Genomic DNA, 12566 nt, shown 5'->3' with positions numbered 1-12566 from the left:
TGAGATGACCTCTAAGGCCTCTCACAGCTTTAAATCCTATGATCACATGAATATTTAAGTTAGACAAAACATAGAAATATGCTGGAAAAGAGATGGGTCCATATCTAGACCCATCTACGATGCCGAACTACATCCTCTGTTTTGGGGTAAATATATTGAACTGCAAATGAACTCTTAAGTTGTCCAACAAAATCATATTTTGAATTGTGTCTTTGAAACCAATGTTCTAAAATACCTTAGAATACAGATTAAGTATGGTAGCAACATGCTAGGTGTACTTTTCTTTAATGCAGTGTGAAGTAGCTTATTAAGCCAATCTCTGCCATAAGTGGAAAATGTGTGGCATCCTGGGAACCCATTTCTCATAACGTGACTCACATTGCAGTTAGTTTTCCTGAGTAAATTATAAGGCCTTGGAGAACAACAGCTAAAGAAGAGCAACACAAAAACCCAACATTTTAAAGCCAAACAGAGAAGAATTGACAGTGTATTGTTTGGTTTAAAAATATATTCTTTTCTAAAACTCTGTTTCAAAAATGAAATATGGTTTTTGCCAGCAGAAAACTATCATTTAATTGGCAAAGTACACAAATTTCCAGCTGAGGCACATTCAAAAAATTTACAATGATGCCCTTAAGGCAGAAATAAAAATCACCCTTCCTGCTATAAAAATCTGACTCTACTAATGGGAAATGACCAAATTTCACCTTGGAAAAATTTAGAATAGATTCAAAAACATCATTTGCCCTTTGAATACTTCCATTAAATAAATGTTACTTACCTTTATACATGGGTCTAGTGTCAATTTCTAATTATTTTTTTTAAACAAGGATGTAGTGGTAATATTCTCATAGCAAGACTATGGCAAAAACTATACAAATACCCCCATAAAAACCTAGGGATTTAAAAAAAGTTACTTTGCACCCTTTTCCTGGCAGATTATGATGGATATTTTTGGTTCTAGGTACTCTAATTGAATGGTCATGGATTGAAAAGAGTCAAACAAACATGCATAGGAAAAATCCAATGATTTTTGAGACTTGAAAGCAGAGAAAAGAGAATCAGTAAAACAGAGAGATAGAGAGAAAGAGATAGAGACATAGACACTAACAGAGAGAGACAGAGAAATGGATAAACAAAAAAAGAAGAGAAAAAGAGACAGATGGGTCGGAGAGAGAGAGAGAGAGAGAGAGAGAGAGAGAGAGAGAGAGAGAGAGAGAGAGAGAGAGCTGTCTGAACTGGAGTTAGCAAGAAAGGTTTCATGAATTAGGTGCCAGGTGTGTTGAGCATTGAAGGATGGGTAGGTGTCTAGTAGATACAGAAGGGCATGGCTTAAGCATTGGAAACAAGTGCATGTGTATGTTTTTACACATGTAAGTTTGCATGTATATGTGAAAGGGACCCAGTAGTATGATCACTTAGAAACTAGGTCCCGGTATGAAATATTTGAAATCATAATTAAAGAATTCTAGATCAAGCATCTCTACATCAATTTTGGTTTTAGGCCACAAGGTAACTCATAGAGACAACATTTCATTTTTAAAGGCCATTTTGAGGCAACACAAGAACAAATGCATGCTCAGGTAGTTAATGAAAATGAATCATATTTGTTATACTACAGATATTTCGACACTCCTTTGGTTTACAATGCTGCTCTTTCTTTTCAAAGGATCTATGAACATCTCATCCATCTGTCCATGACAGGTAATTGTTTAAGTTCATACAAAGGGGAAAAAATCCAACTTCTTGTCAAAAAGGATTTGGAGAAAAGAGAGCTGCTGTTAACATTCATAAGAAGAACTCCCTTATAGTCTACAAGGCAGATTTTCAATGTGTTCTCAGAGAAGCCTTCATTCACATAGGCACAATTTCTCTTACTGCAATTCCCTTCTTTTAAAATATACAAGGCTTTTAGGGTCTAAAGAGGTGCTTCCATTAGGAAAAATTTGACCCTATCTTCCATTAAATGCAACACAATAAATGTTAATTAAGTAGCTACTGTGGGCAGCTAGTAGGCACTGCAGTAGATAAAGCCCTGGACTTGAAGTCAGGAAGACCTGAGTTCAAATCCAACCTCAGATATTTGCTAGCTGTGTGACCCTGGACAAGTCACTCATCCTTTCTCAGCCTCAGTTTTGTCATTTGTAAAATGAGTATAATAATAGCATCTACCTCACAGGGTTGTTGTGAGGATAAAATGAGATTGTATCTGTGAAATGCTTAGCGCAGCACCTGACACAGAGTAGGTTCTTATTAAATGCTTAGTTTAAAAAACAGTCACTCCATTAGAGAATGTGGATACAAAGGCATAAATGAAAAATGGTCCCTTCCTTCAAAGAGCTTACTTTCTCCTGGGAAGATACAAAATATTCAGGTACAGAAAAACAAAATAATGGGAAAAGGAAGAAAGCAATATTAACTGTGGTGAGGGGAGGGTGACAGGGAAGCCTGGGAATAAAAGGGGCACCTGGAACTCACCCTTTAGGAAGCTAAGGATTATAACAGGTATAGAGAGTATACATTCATGTGAGGGAGGTCATGAGGGAGTTGAGGCACCAGGAGTGCAGCTGGATTGCTATGGTAGCATTCCTAAACCAATCACACTTATGAGGGGATGCTGTCTAGCTAGGCTACTCCACCATCTGTATCTTCATTCTCCCCTTCCTTGCTACAGGTTAGTTTTTTAAATATATATATAGGAAAGATCTGAGCCTTTTGTGATTAATTATAGGTTTCCTCTGCTTCCCCATAACAATCATTAGTTTACCCTCACAGGCAACAAAGCTGTCCCTGGGGCTTGATTGCCACCCCTCCATAGACAGCTTCCTGATCACCTAAGGGCATAAAAATTCCCCACCCAGGTGAAGTCTGGGACCTTCCAAGTTGGTAGATTTTTGAAGACCATCAAGTCACTATAACTTTTCCAGCTGACCAGACATGTTTCTATATGGAGGCACAAAGGGGCCACTTTCAGAGAAGCTCCTTTTTGCATATTCTTACTGTGTTAGGGTCAAGTAAACCTCCTTTTCCTACCTGTTCAATGACTCATGAGGACCTGTTTCATCTCAAGGTCAAATCTAAACCAACTGTGGCCCCAGGACTGGGGCCAGACCTTCTCTCACCCAGCTCTGACAGAGTTTCCCCAAGGCCCTTCTACTTTGTCTTTAGCGTTTGTGGGTTGAGAAGTCTGGAAACTGCCACAGCTGCCAGTGATTCAATCCCAAAGCCTGCTCTGCCCCGGTCTGTGCCTGTACTGCCCACACAGGACTGTGGTCTGCTCCCAGGCTGCTGCAATAGAGCCTTCTTGCTGGGCTGAAGATTTGCTTCACTCTATGACTTTGTAAGTTCTATAGCACTAGAATATGTTTAGAGTCATTTTTACAGGTATTTGGAAGGGTTTGGGGGAGAGCAAGTCCCTGCTTTTACTCCCCAAATGCAAATTTTTCAAGTTACCCAAACCATCCCATACAATACTGGATCCCCAGTGGTGTGAAAGATATTTTTCTCTAGTTATGAAAGTAAAGGAAGCTGGAATATTTTGTTATACCAGGTCTCCTTACAAGAATCCTATATTGCCTGTGAGGAAGGCAGATGAGAGCTGGCAGTTTACAGTGGACTACAGAGACCTGATCAAATCATTATGCCCCTCACTACAACTGTTCCTGATTCATCATTTTTGTAAGCCAGATAGCACAGGCCTAAGGTAAGCAATATGGGGTCACTGATCTCACCATTGCTTGTTTCTCCATTCCTGTGCATGAGACTAGTCAAATATAGGTTGTTTTCAACTAGAAACCTGTTAGGGGCCGAGTTAGAGCTGAGCCCTGTCCTCCTCAGACCTCCAGGCCCAGGGGCCTGCTGAGATAGACTCAGGGCTTTGGGATGTAGGTGGAGCCAGGAGGAGGGGTCTCGCCTTTGTTGCCTCCCTAGCAATCCCAGGTCTTTGCCCGGGCCTGCCTGACCACGTGGAACTTCCGGCTCTCTGGCAGAGCATGTGGAACTTCCGGTTCTTTTCCGGTTACTGCCTGACCGCAGGGAGCTTTGGGTTAGCGAGGAAAGAGAAGGGGAGGAGAGTAGGCGGAGTCGGGGCGGTCCTTAGGACCCAGGTGTATAGAGTTTTACCGGTCCTTCACCCACATAACCAAAGAATGTACCTACATCACTAAAGATATAAATGTGCTGCTTGCTGAAATAATAAACGGAGTCCTTCACCATCTTTTCGGCTCCCGCCCCATTCATTGTCCGCGAGATCAGGTCCTTTGCTTAGGCAAAGGCCTGGAGCTTGGGGGGAACCCCGAGCATAGTTACGAGGCTTCGGAAGCCCGTAACAAGTGGCGCTCAAAACGTGGGGCGGTACACGGGTCCGGCCACGCCTGTGTGTTCCCGCGGTACCCAAGGTGCCTCCTTCGGGGAACAAGAAGGAGATGATCAGGAGGGAAGACTACGCATGCACGCACAGCCTTGGTCAAGGTTTAACACTCAGCGAGAAACGCTTTATCTTCTCGTCTCCGCGGACAACTCAGTTTCATAACCACAACTCAACAAAGCTGATGAGATAGGAGGTCTATCTTCTTATCATGGGGCAGTGTGCATCCTTTACAGACTCTAAGGACTTAGAGACATTCCATAGAATACTTCACAAGCTTAGCAAGAAGCAAGGATGCATGATCTATTTGAGAAAAGTTAGGGGCATCACATCGCAGCAGCAGCTGCAGCAAACACGATATACACTGAAGTTCCTCAAAACAAAAGTTTTACAGACTTTTGGGGCTATTGGAACAGAGCAAGAGGAGGGACTTGCAAACTTGGCAGATTTAAAGGACAAGATACCAGAAAAAGGCAACTTAGACTGTGATCCAGAGGAAAGAATGAAATCTCCTTCGGCCCTTACCTCAACTCCTCATTATAATTTCAATCCGTGCATTTGGGAACTTAAAATACATTACAGGAAAGTTCGGAAGAAGCTAGTAAGGGAAAATTATCTCCTAAACAACTGGAAGAGACCAAGGGGCGATTTGCCCCAGATTATCTTAAGAGCAGGGTCTCCACAACCCCAGTGAAGCATGGCACCTGGCCTCTGTTACATCAGAGGGCCAAGCACTTTGTGTATAGGATTCAAACAAATCCTCCCTGTCTCTCTGTATGAGTGTGAAATCAGCCACACTATAATCTTCCTTATCTCTTTCTCTCCCTTCCTGACCCCAGGCTCTTCGGAGCAGTGGGTGGGGCGGGGGAGAGAGAAAGAGAGAGAAAAATGTAGTTTTGGAAAAGTGCTGGAAAATAATGCTCTTTCTTTTTCACTTCATTCCTTCAAATGTGGCCAGTTTGAAGGATCTGAAGAGAGAAAAGAAAGAAAGCAGGAACTTTTCCCTTAAAATTTAAGTGGAAATGTGTTCTAATTTGGCTTAAGATAAAATCAGAATTTTTATACCATTTGGCACTAAGGCAAATTCAGAAAATGCGTGAATCTCTAATAAAGAGACACTCTGAGTCTTCCAGTACAAGGAGAGGGGACAAGGTACCACTGGATTCTCTTTTTTCCAGAGTCCTACTCACTTTTGACTGGCAAGTTCAAAGTTCTCTCTTCCAAAAAGTTTTAAGCTGTTGCTCATTTTAATCTTTAAGTTTTAAGGTGAAAAGTAAGCCAGCTGGGGAAAGGGAAAGCTGGGTGAGTGTGTAATTTATTTGCTTGAAATGTTTAAGGTAGTTTGGGAAAGAAAAATTGTAATTGGAGATACAGAGGGGAAAAAAGAAAAGAAAAAAGTTAAGGTAAAAGTTTGGGAAGGTGAGAGAGACTGGTATGGAGGAGTTTGATTGTGGGGGTAGAAGCTGTAGTTCAGTCCACGTGGCCTTGGGGGCCAACCCCTCCCCCCACTCCACTTTAGGAGCTGAAACTAAAAGAAATTTGTAACCTCTAGTTAATGATGAAAGGTTTTATTGAAACTCTGGGTATTTACTATAAGAAAGAAAATAATCATTAAGCTCTGTCTATGTAAGGTACGACTGTGTTAAAAATGTTTAAATCTTACTCTTGGTCAAGGAAGCTCCCCGCCTGGGAAATTAACATAAGCAGGCTCTTTTCTTTTTCAATGGGACTTCCCGGCCCAAGGTAATTTACCTGTGGCTGAGATTTTTATCATGGATAATCCTGAGTTCTTTTTTAACTCACCTTTGTCAGTTCTGCTCAGCAACTAAAATTGTTTTAGCTTGCTCCTTTTGCTTAAAAGGAAGTGGCTCACCTCTTTCAAATTCCTTAGGCTTTTTGTTAGTTCAAACCCTTTTTTGTAAAAGCGGAAGAACTAGTGTCAGGGATTGGAATGCATAAGATGAAGCTTGGAGAAAGCTGGGTGCAAATAAAGTTTTTTCTTTTCTCTTATAAGTTCATTCATGGCCAGGCAAATATTCCTAATAAAGTGTATTTAAGATATTAATGCATTAATATATGTTATGCATGTATTTCTATATTAATGTATTAATATAGAAATACCAGAAGTCACAGGATCAACAATTCCTATTTGTGATATTTAGAAATTCTGTAATAACAAAGAATTCAGTTGTTATAATACTTTGAAAATATAGGAGTGTGATTTTCAAGCCTGTATCATTTAAAGCTGTATTTATGTTAATCTGGAGGTTTATGGTCTAATTTGTGAATGAATCCAAATGTTTAAAGGTTATTTTGCTTTAAGTAGGAGACACATCTCATTTTAAAGCTCTCCAAATAATTTTTCTTCATGAAAGTTTAGTGACCATCCCTGTTTATGTCACGATAAATTTTAAATTGTTTTTAAAATGCTCTGTAAACTCTTTTTGTATGATTTTCAGAAGGCCTGCTGAATTTCCACCTGTAAGCTAATGGGTTGCAGTTTTCTGTGAGTTATCCAAGTTCTGGGTGAGATGATATGATGCTTTTTTATGGCAGATCTCTGTAATCAGAAATAAGCAGGTAGTGACAAAAGAGAAGTTGTAGAATATTTCTGTATTAATGGAAAAAGTTAAATGTGGATTTGAATTCATTCCATCATCTAAAGCATAAAGATAAAGTTATATGGCTCAATTCTTTCAGATCAGGCATAATTAGAGAAGAATAGGAAGATTGAAGAGAAACTGATGCAAATGTGTTAGAGCAGTAATTTATGATCTTAAGGGGAAGATTTTTAAGAACAAGGGAGGAAATGCATACAAGCTATTTAGAGCTAGTTTTAAGGATGTTCCTGAAGCAATGTGAGATTATATTCATTCAATCTTGCCATTCAAAGACTTTATGGGACTATTAACTGACTGTTTTTCTGACTCTAACTCCAGGTGTGAGTATCAAGGAAGGCTGACCCAAGATGCCAGCAGCCCTGTGAGAGGGCAAGCATGAGCTGCAGGTATGATTTTGTGTGGGATGGATTTTACGAATCCAAAAATTAACAACAGAGGCGTCTCAAGGTGAAAGTAGAAAGGAAAATTTATTACGATCCCGGGAAAGGGCCACTCGGACACCGAAGGTCTCTCAGTGTCAGAGCGCACTAGACACAGAAAATTGGGGTGTTTATATAGGTCCCTAACCGCAATTCCCCCTCCCAACCTCCTTCCTCTCAGCTTGCAGACGTAAGCTTTGAGGGTACAATCTAGACGCAATAAATCTACCCAGGGGCAAACAGTATAGTTATTTTTACAAGCAGGCCACAGTCATAAACCTCCCACCATCCTTGCTTCATTCTACTATCAATCTCAAGGTAGTAAATCTGTCTTAAATGACAATGACGATTAAACAAACAGTTCGGTTATCGGTGACAGGCAGGAATTAGTTGTTAGTTACCTAATCTTGCACATCTATATTGCACCTGGCTTTTCGGCTTTCCATCCATTCTTCCCCAAACAGAGGTTCTCTTATCTTGGGGTCAACGTATCCTGTGTCTTATCCTTATCCTCAGAGAATTTTATGGTTGCTGACTTATTCACCTCAACCCTTCTTTCTTTCAGGCCTTTCGCCATTAGGTAAATACACAGGACCTGTTCTTAATCTCGGGGGCCTTATGGTCACTAGCTAGGCTTGTCTAAAGCTTTGTTGCAATTAGTAATGTTAAAAGAAGAATGGTTTGTGTATTATCCTCTAACTGCCATCAAAGAAACATGGCATGACAAAAGTTTATGACATTAATATGTACTGTGTTGAAAATTGGTTATTTAATGTATTTATGTATGTACTGGAGTCTCATCCCTCTGGTGAGGAAAATTAATGATGAGTAATGGAAAGTATAAGAATTTGGGTTCTGATGTGAATTTCTTAAACAGAACAATTGGTCAAGGTTCCAATTTTGAATTTGTAAAATGATCAGGGTTATAAGGATTAGATACGGTAACTTAAAATTCTGCTAAGATTACTCTTGTAGGAGAATGGATAGAAAGCTGGTTCCTGCAAGAAGAGAAGAAGAAGAAGAAGCCTCTGTGCTGGAGATGTCTGGAGCAGATGCCAAGGACCAGAAGACTTGATTCTCCCTGCTGGACAGCTATACAGGAAAAGACTTTTTGAATCTTAAACGGACAATTACATCATTGCTTTTCCTTTTGGGTCTATGTATCTGTATTTACAAAGGGGACTACCACCTTTGATTTATCAATGCGTTGTTCAATCTTTCCAATGCTTATTTACTAGGGGATAGTTAAAGGAAAAAATTGGGATGTACCTGTAGTGGTGAGGTGTCAGCAAAGACAAAAAAGGGGAGTACGAGTCATTGAGTGGAATATTGAAGTAGCAGAACAATTATTGATTATTGATAGTTTCAAAAATTATTAGTATTTTCAAAACATTTACCCATTTCCTAATGTATTCTTGACTACTTTCCATACAGTACCTTATGTTCTTTGTTTGGTCATAATAAGTTTTTGTCTACCTTGTGTCCTTAGGATAATGAATGCTATGTTTAACCCTTATTTCATAGTCAGAACATTACAGCAGAAATTACCCAGGTGTTACAATTGGCCACTGAGGAAGGAGGGGTAGTACATGAGAATTTACAACCTGACAGTGTTATAGACAACACTGAGTTATATTAAGATCTTTTTAACCCTCAATTGGCTTAGTCATGTCTTAGAGACTGTGGCCATTGTGGGGGCTTTGCCTTTTTTGCTATGTTGTACTCCTTTAGTGACGAGTATGTTTTTTGGGGTCCTGTATACAGTCATTGAGTCGGTACCCATTGACTCTTGTTGCAGACAGAAAAGGGGGAGATGTTAGGGGCCGAGTTAGAGCTGAGCCCTGTCTTCCTCAGACCTCCTGGCCCAGGGGCCTGCTGAGATAGACTCAGGGCTTTGGGATGTGGGTGGAGCCAGGAGGAGGGGTCTCCCCTTTGTTACCTCCCTAGCAATCCCAGGTCTTTGCCCGGGCCTGCCTGACCACGTGGAACTTCCGGCTCTCTGGCAGAGCATGTGGAACTTCTGGTTCTTTTCCGGTTACTGCCTGACCGCAGAGAGCTTTGGGGTAGCGAGGAAAGAGAAGGGGAGGAGAGTAGGCGGAGTCGGGGCAGTCCTTAGGACCCAGGTGTATACAGTTTTACCTGTCCTTCACCCACATAACCAAAGAATGTACCTACGTCACTAAAGATATAAATGTGCTGCTAGCTGAAATAATAAACGGAGTCCTTCACCATCTTTTCGGCTCCCGCCCCATTCATTGTCCGCGAGATCAGGTCCTTTGCTTAGGCATAGTTACGAGGCTTCGGAATCCCGTAACAGAAACCATTCCAGTATACCTTCACCATTCTTCGCTTTCTGCTCAGCGGTACATGGCACATACTCAAAAATTGACCATGTACTAGGGCATAAAAACCTCACAGTCCAGTGCAGAAAGGCAGAAGTAGTCGAAGCATCCTTTTCAGATCATGATGCAATAAGAATTATTTTTAATAAAGAACCATGGAAAAATAAGCTAAAAACTAATTGGAAACTAAATAATCTAATTCTAAAGAATGAGTGGGCCAAAGAACAAATCAGAGAAACAATTAATAACTTCATTCAAGAGAATGACAATAATGAAACAACATACCAAAACTTATGGGATGCAACAAAAGCAGTTCTTAGGGGAAGTTTTATATCCCTCAACGCTTACATGAATAAAATAGGGAAAAAGGAGATCAATGATCTGGGCATACAGCTGAAAAAGCTAGAAAAAGAGCAAATTGGAAACCCCCAATACCAAATTAGAAACACTGAAAATCAAAGGAGAGATTAACAAAATTGAAACCAAGAAACCTATTACATTAATAAATAAAACAAAGAGCTGGTTTCATGAAAAATCCAATAAAATTGATAAACCTTTGGTCAATTGGATTAAAAAAAAGAAAGAATAAAATCAAATTACCAGTATCAAAAATGAAAAGGGTGAGTTCACCTCTAATGAAGAGGAAATCAAAATAATAATTAGGAAGTATTTTGCGCAATTGTATGCCCATAAATTTGACAACCTTAGAGATATGGATGAATATCTACAAAAACATAAACTGCCCAGGTTAACAGAAAAAGGAAGTAAAATTTCTAAATAACCCCATCTCAGAAAAAGAAATTGAGCATGCCATCAATGAACTCCCTAGGAAAAAATCTCCAGGGCCAGATGGTTTTACATGTGAATTCTATCAAACATTTAAAGAACAACTAATTCCAATACTTTGTAGACTATTTGGGAAAATAGGTGAAGAAGGAGTCCTACCAAATTCTTTTTATGACACAAATACGGTACTAATACCCAAACCAGGTAGAGTCAAAATAGAGAAAGAAAATTATAGACCAATTTCTCTAATGAATATTGATGCAAAAATTTTTTTTTTTTTTGGGGCAGACTGACTTTATTAGCCAAAGGCAGGCCTGGCACCTTAGGTGCTCTTGGGTGGGCGGGTTCGCTTCTTCTTCACCACCACTGGCTTCTGGCTTCGAAGGATGGCGCAGCCATGAATCTTTCCGGTATTTATTCTTGCAGATGATATGCCGGACGCTGTTGAGTGTGGCCCAGGCATTTTTGTTGATTGTGGTCCTCACATAGGAAGTGACAGGCTTCCTCTGACCTGCCCTCCGCTTCAGCACTACCACGATGCCCTTGCCGTCGGCGGCCGGCTCGATGCCCACCGTCTTCCGGTGGATCAGCCCGTTGTAGCGGAACGAGTTTCGGGCCTTGAGATTGTTGGGCTCGGTGCTGTACATCTGCTTGTTGCGCTTGATCAAGAAGCTGGAGCAGTTCCGAAGGACCATCCACTGCAGGTGGGCCGACATGGTGGGGGCTCGGGCGGCGGAGGGGAGATCCCCGGAGACCTCGAGCGGCGGGGGGGAGGGGAGATCCCCGGAGACCTCGGGCGGCGGGGAGGAGGGGAGGCCCCCGGAGACCTCGGGCGCGGAGGGGGAGGCCCCGGAGACCGTGGGTGGCGGCGTTCGGGGCCTGATGCAAAAATTTTAAATAAAATATTAGCAAAAAGATTGCAGCAACTCATCACAAGAATAATACACTATGACCAGGTAGGATTTATTCCAGGAATGCAAGGCTGATTCAATATTAGGAAAAATATTAGCATAAATGACCATATCAACAACAAAAGTAGCAGAAACCATATGATCATTTCAATAGACGCAGAAAAAGCCTTTGACAAAATACTACACCCATTCCTATTAAAAACACTAGAAAGCATAGGAATAAATGGAACCTTCCTTCAAATTATAAATAGCATCTACCTAAAACCATCAAGAAGCATTATTTGGAATGGGGATAAGCTAGATGCATTCCCAATAAGATCAGGGGTGAAACAAGGATGTCCATTATCACCCCTACTATTCAATTTGGTACTAGAAACGTTAGCTGCAGCAATAAGAGAAGAAAAAGAAATTAAAGGAATTAGATTTGGAAAAGAAGAAACTAAATTCTCACTTTTTGCAGATGATGTGATGGTTTCTTTAGAGAATCCTAGAGAATCAAGTATAAAACTACTTGAAATAATAAACAACTTTAGCAAAGTTGCAGGATATAAAATAAACCCACATAAATCCTCAGCATTCCTATACATTTCTGACAAAGCCCAACAGCAAGGGATAGAAAGAGAAATTCCATTCAAAGTTACTGTAGACACTATAAAATATTTGGGAGTCTATCTGCCAAGAGAAACCCAGGGCCTATATGAACATAACTATGAAACACTTTTCATGTGAATAAAGTTAGATCTGAATAAATGGAAAAATATCGGTTGCTCATGGTTAGGCCGAGCTAATATAATAAAAATGTCAATTTTACCTAAATTAATCTATCTATTCAGTGCCATACCAATTGAAATACCAAAAATTTATTTTACGGAGCTGGACAAAATTATAACAAAATTCATCTGGAAAAACAAGAGGTCTAGAACATCTAGGGTATTAATGAAAAGAGATGCTAGAGAAGGTGGCCTAGCTATACCAGATATTAAACTGTACTACAGAGCAGCAGTCATCAAAACTACTGGCTAAGAAAAAAGTACTGGCTAAGAAACAGAGGTGTGGATCAGTGGAATAGGATAGGAATACAAGATGGAGAAGTCAACAACTATAGCAATCTCCTCTTTGAT

The 12566-nt window shown here is 40.4% G+C and overlaps 1 pseudogene; it reads right to left on the bottom strand.

Moving 5' to 3' along the window:
- Positions 1-10816: 10816 nt before the first annotated feature.
- Positions 10817-11304, bottom strand: LOC118833226 (annotated as a pseudogene).
- Positions 11305-12566: the final 1262 nt, after the last annotated feature.

This window comes from Trichosurus vulpecula, assembly GCF_011100635.1.
Source record: "Trichosurus vulpecula isolate mTriVul1 chromosome X unlocalized genomic scaffold, mTriVul1.pri SUPER_X_unloc_4, whole genome shotgun sequence".
In the NCBI taxonomy this organism is placed as follows: Eukaryota; Metazoa; Chordata; class Mammalia; order Diprotodontia; family Phalangeridae; genus Trichosurus; species Trichosurus vulpecula.
This window is presented reverse-complemented; position numbering and strand designations above follow the sequence as displayed.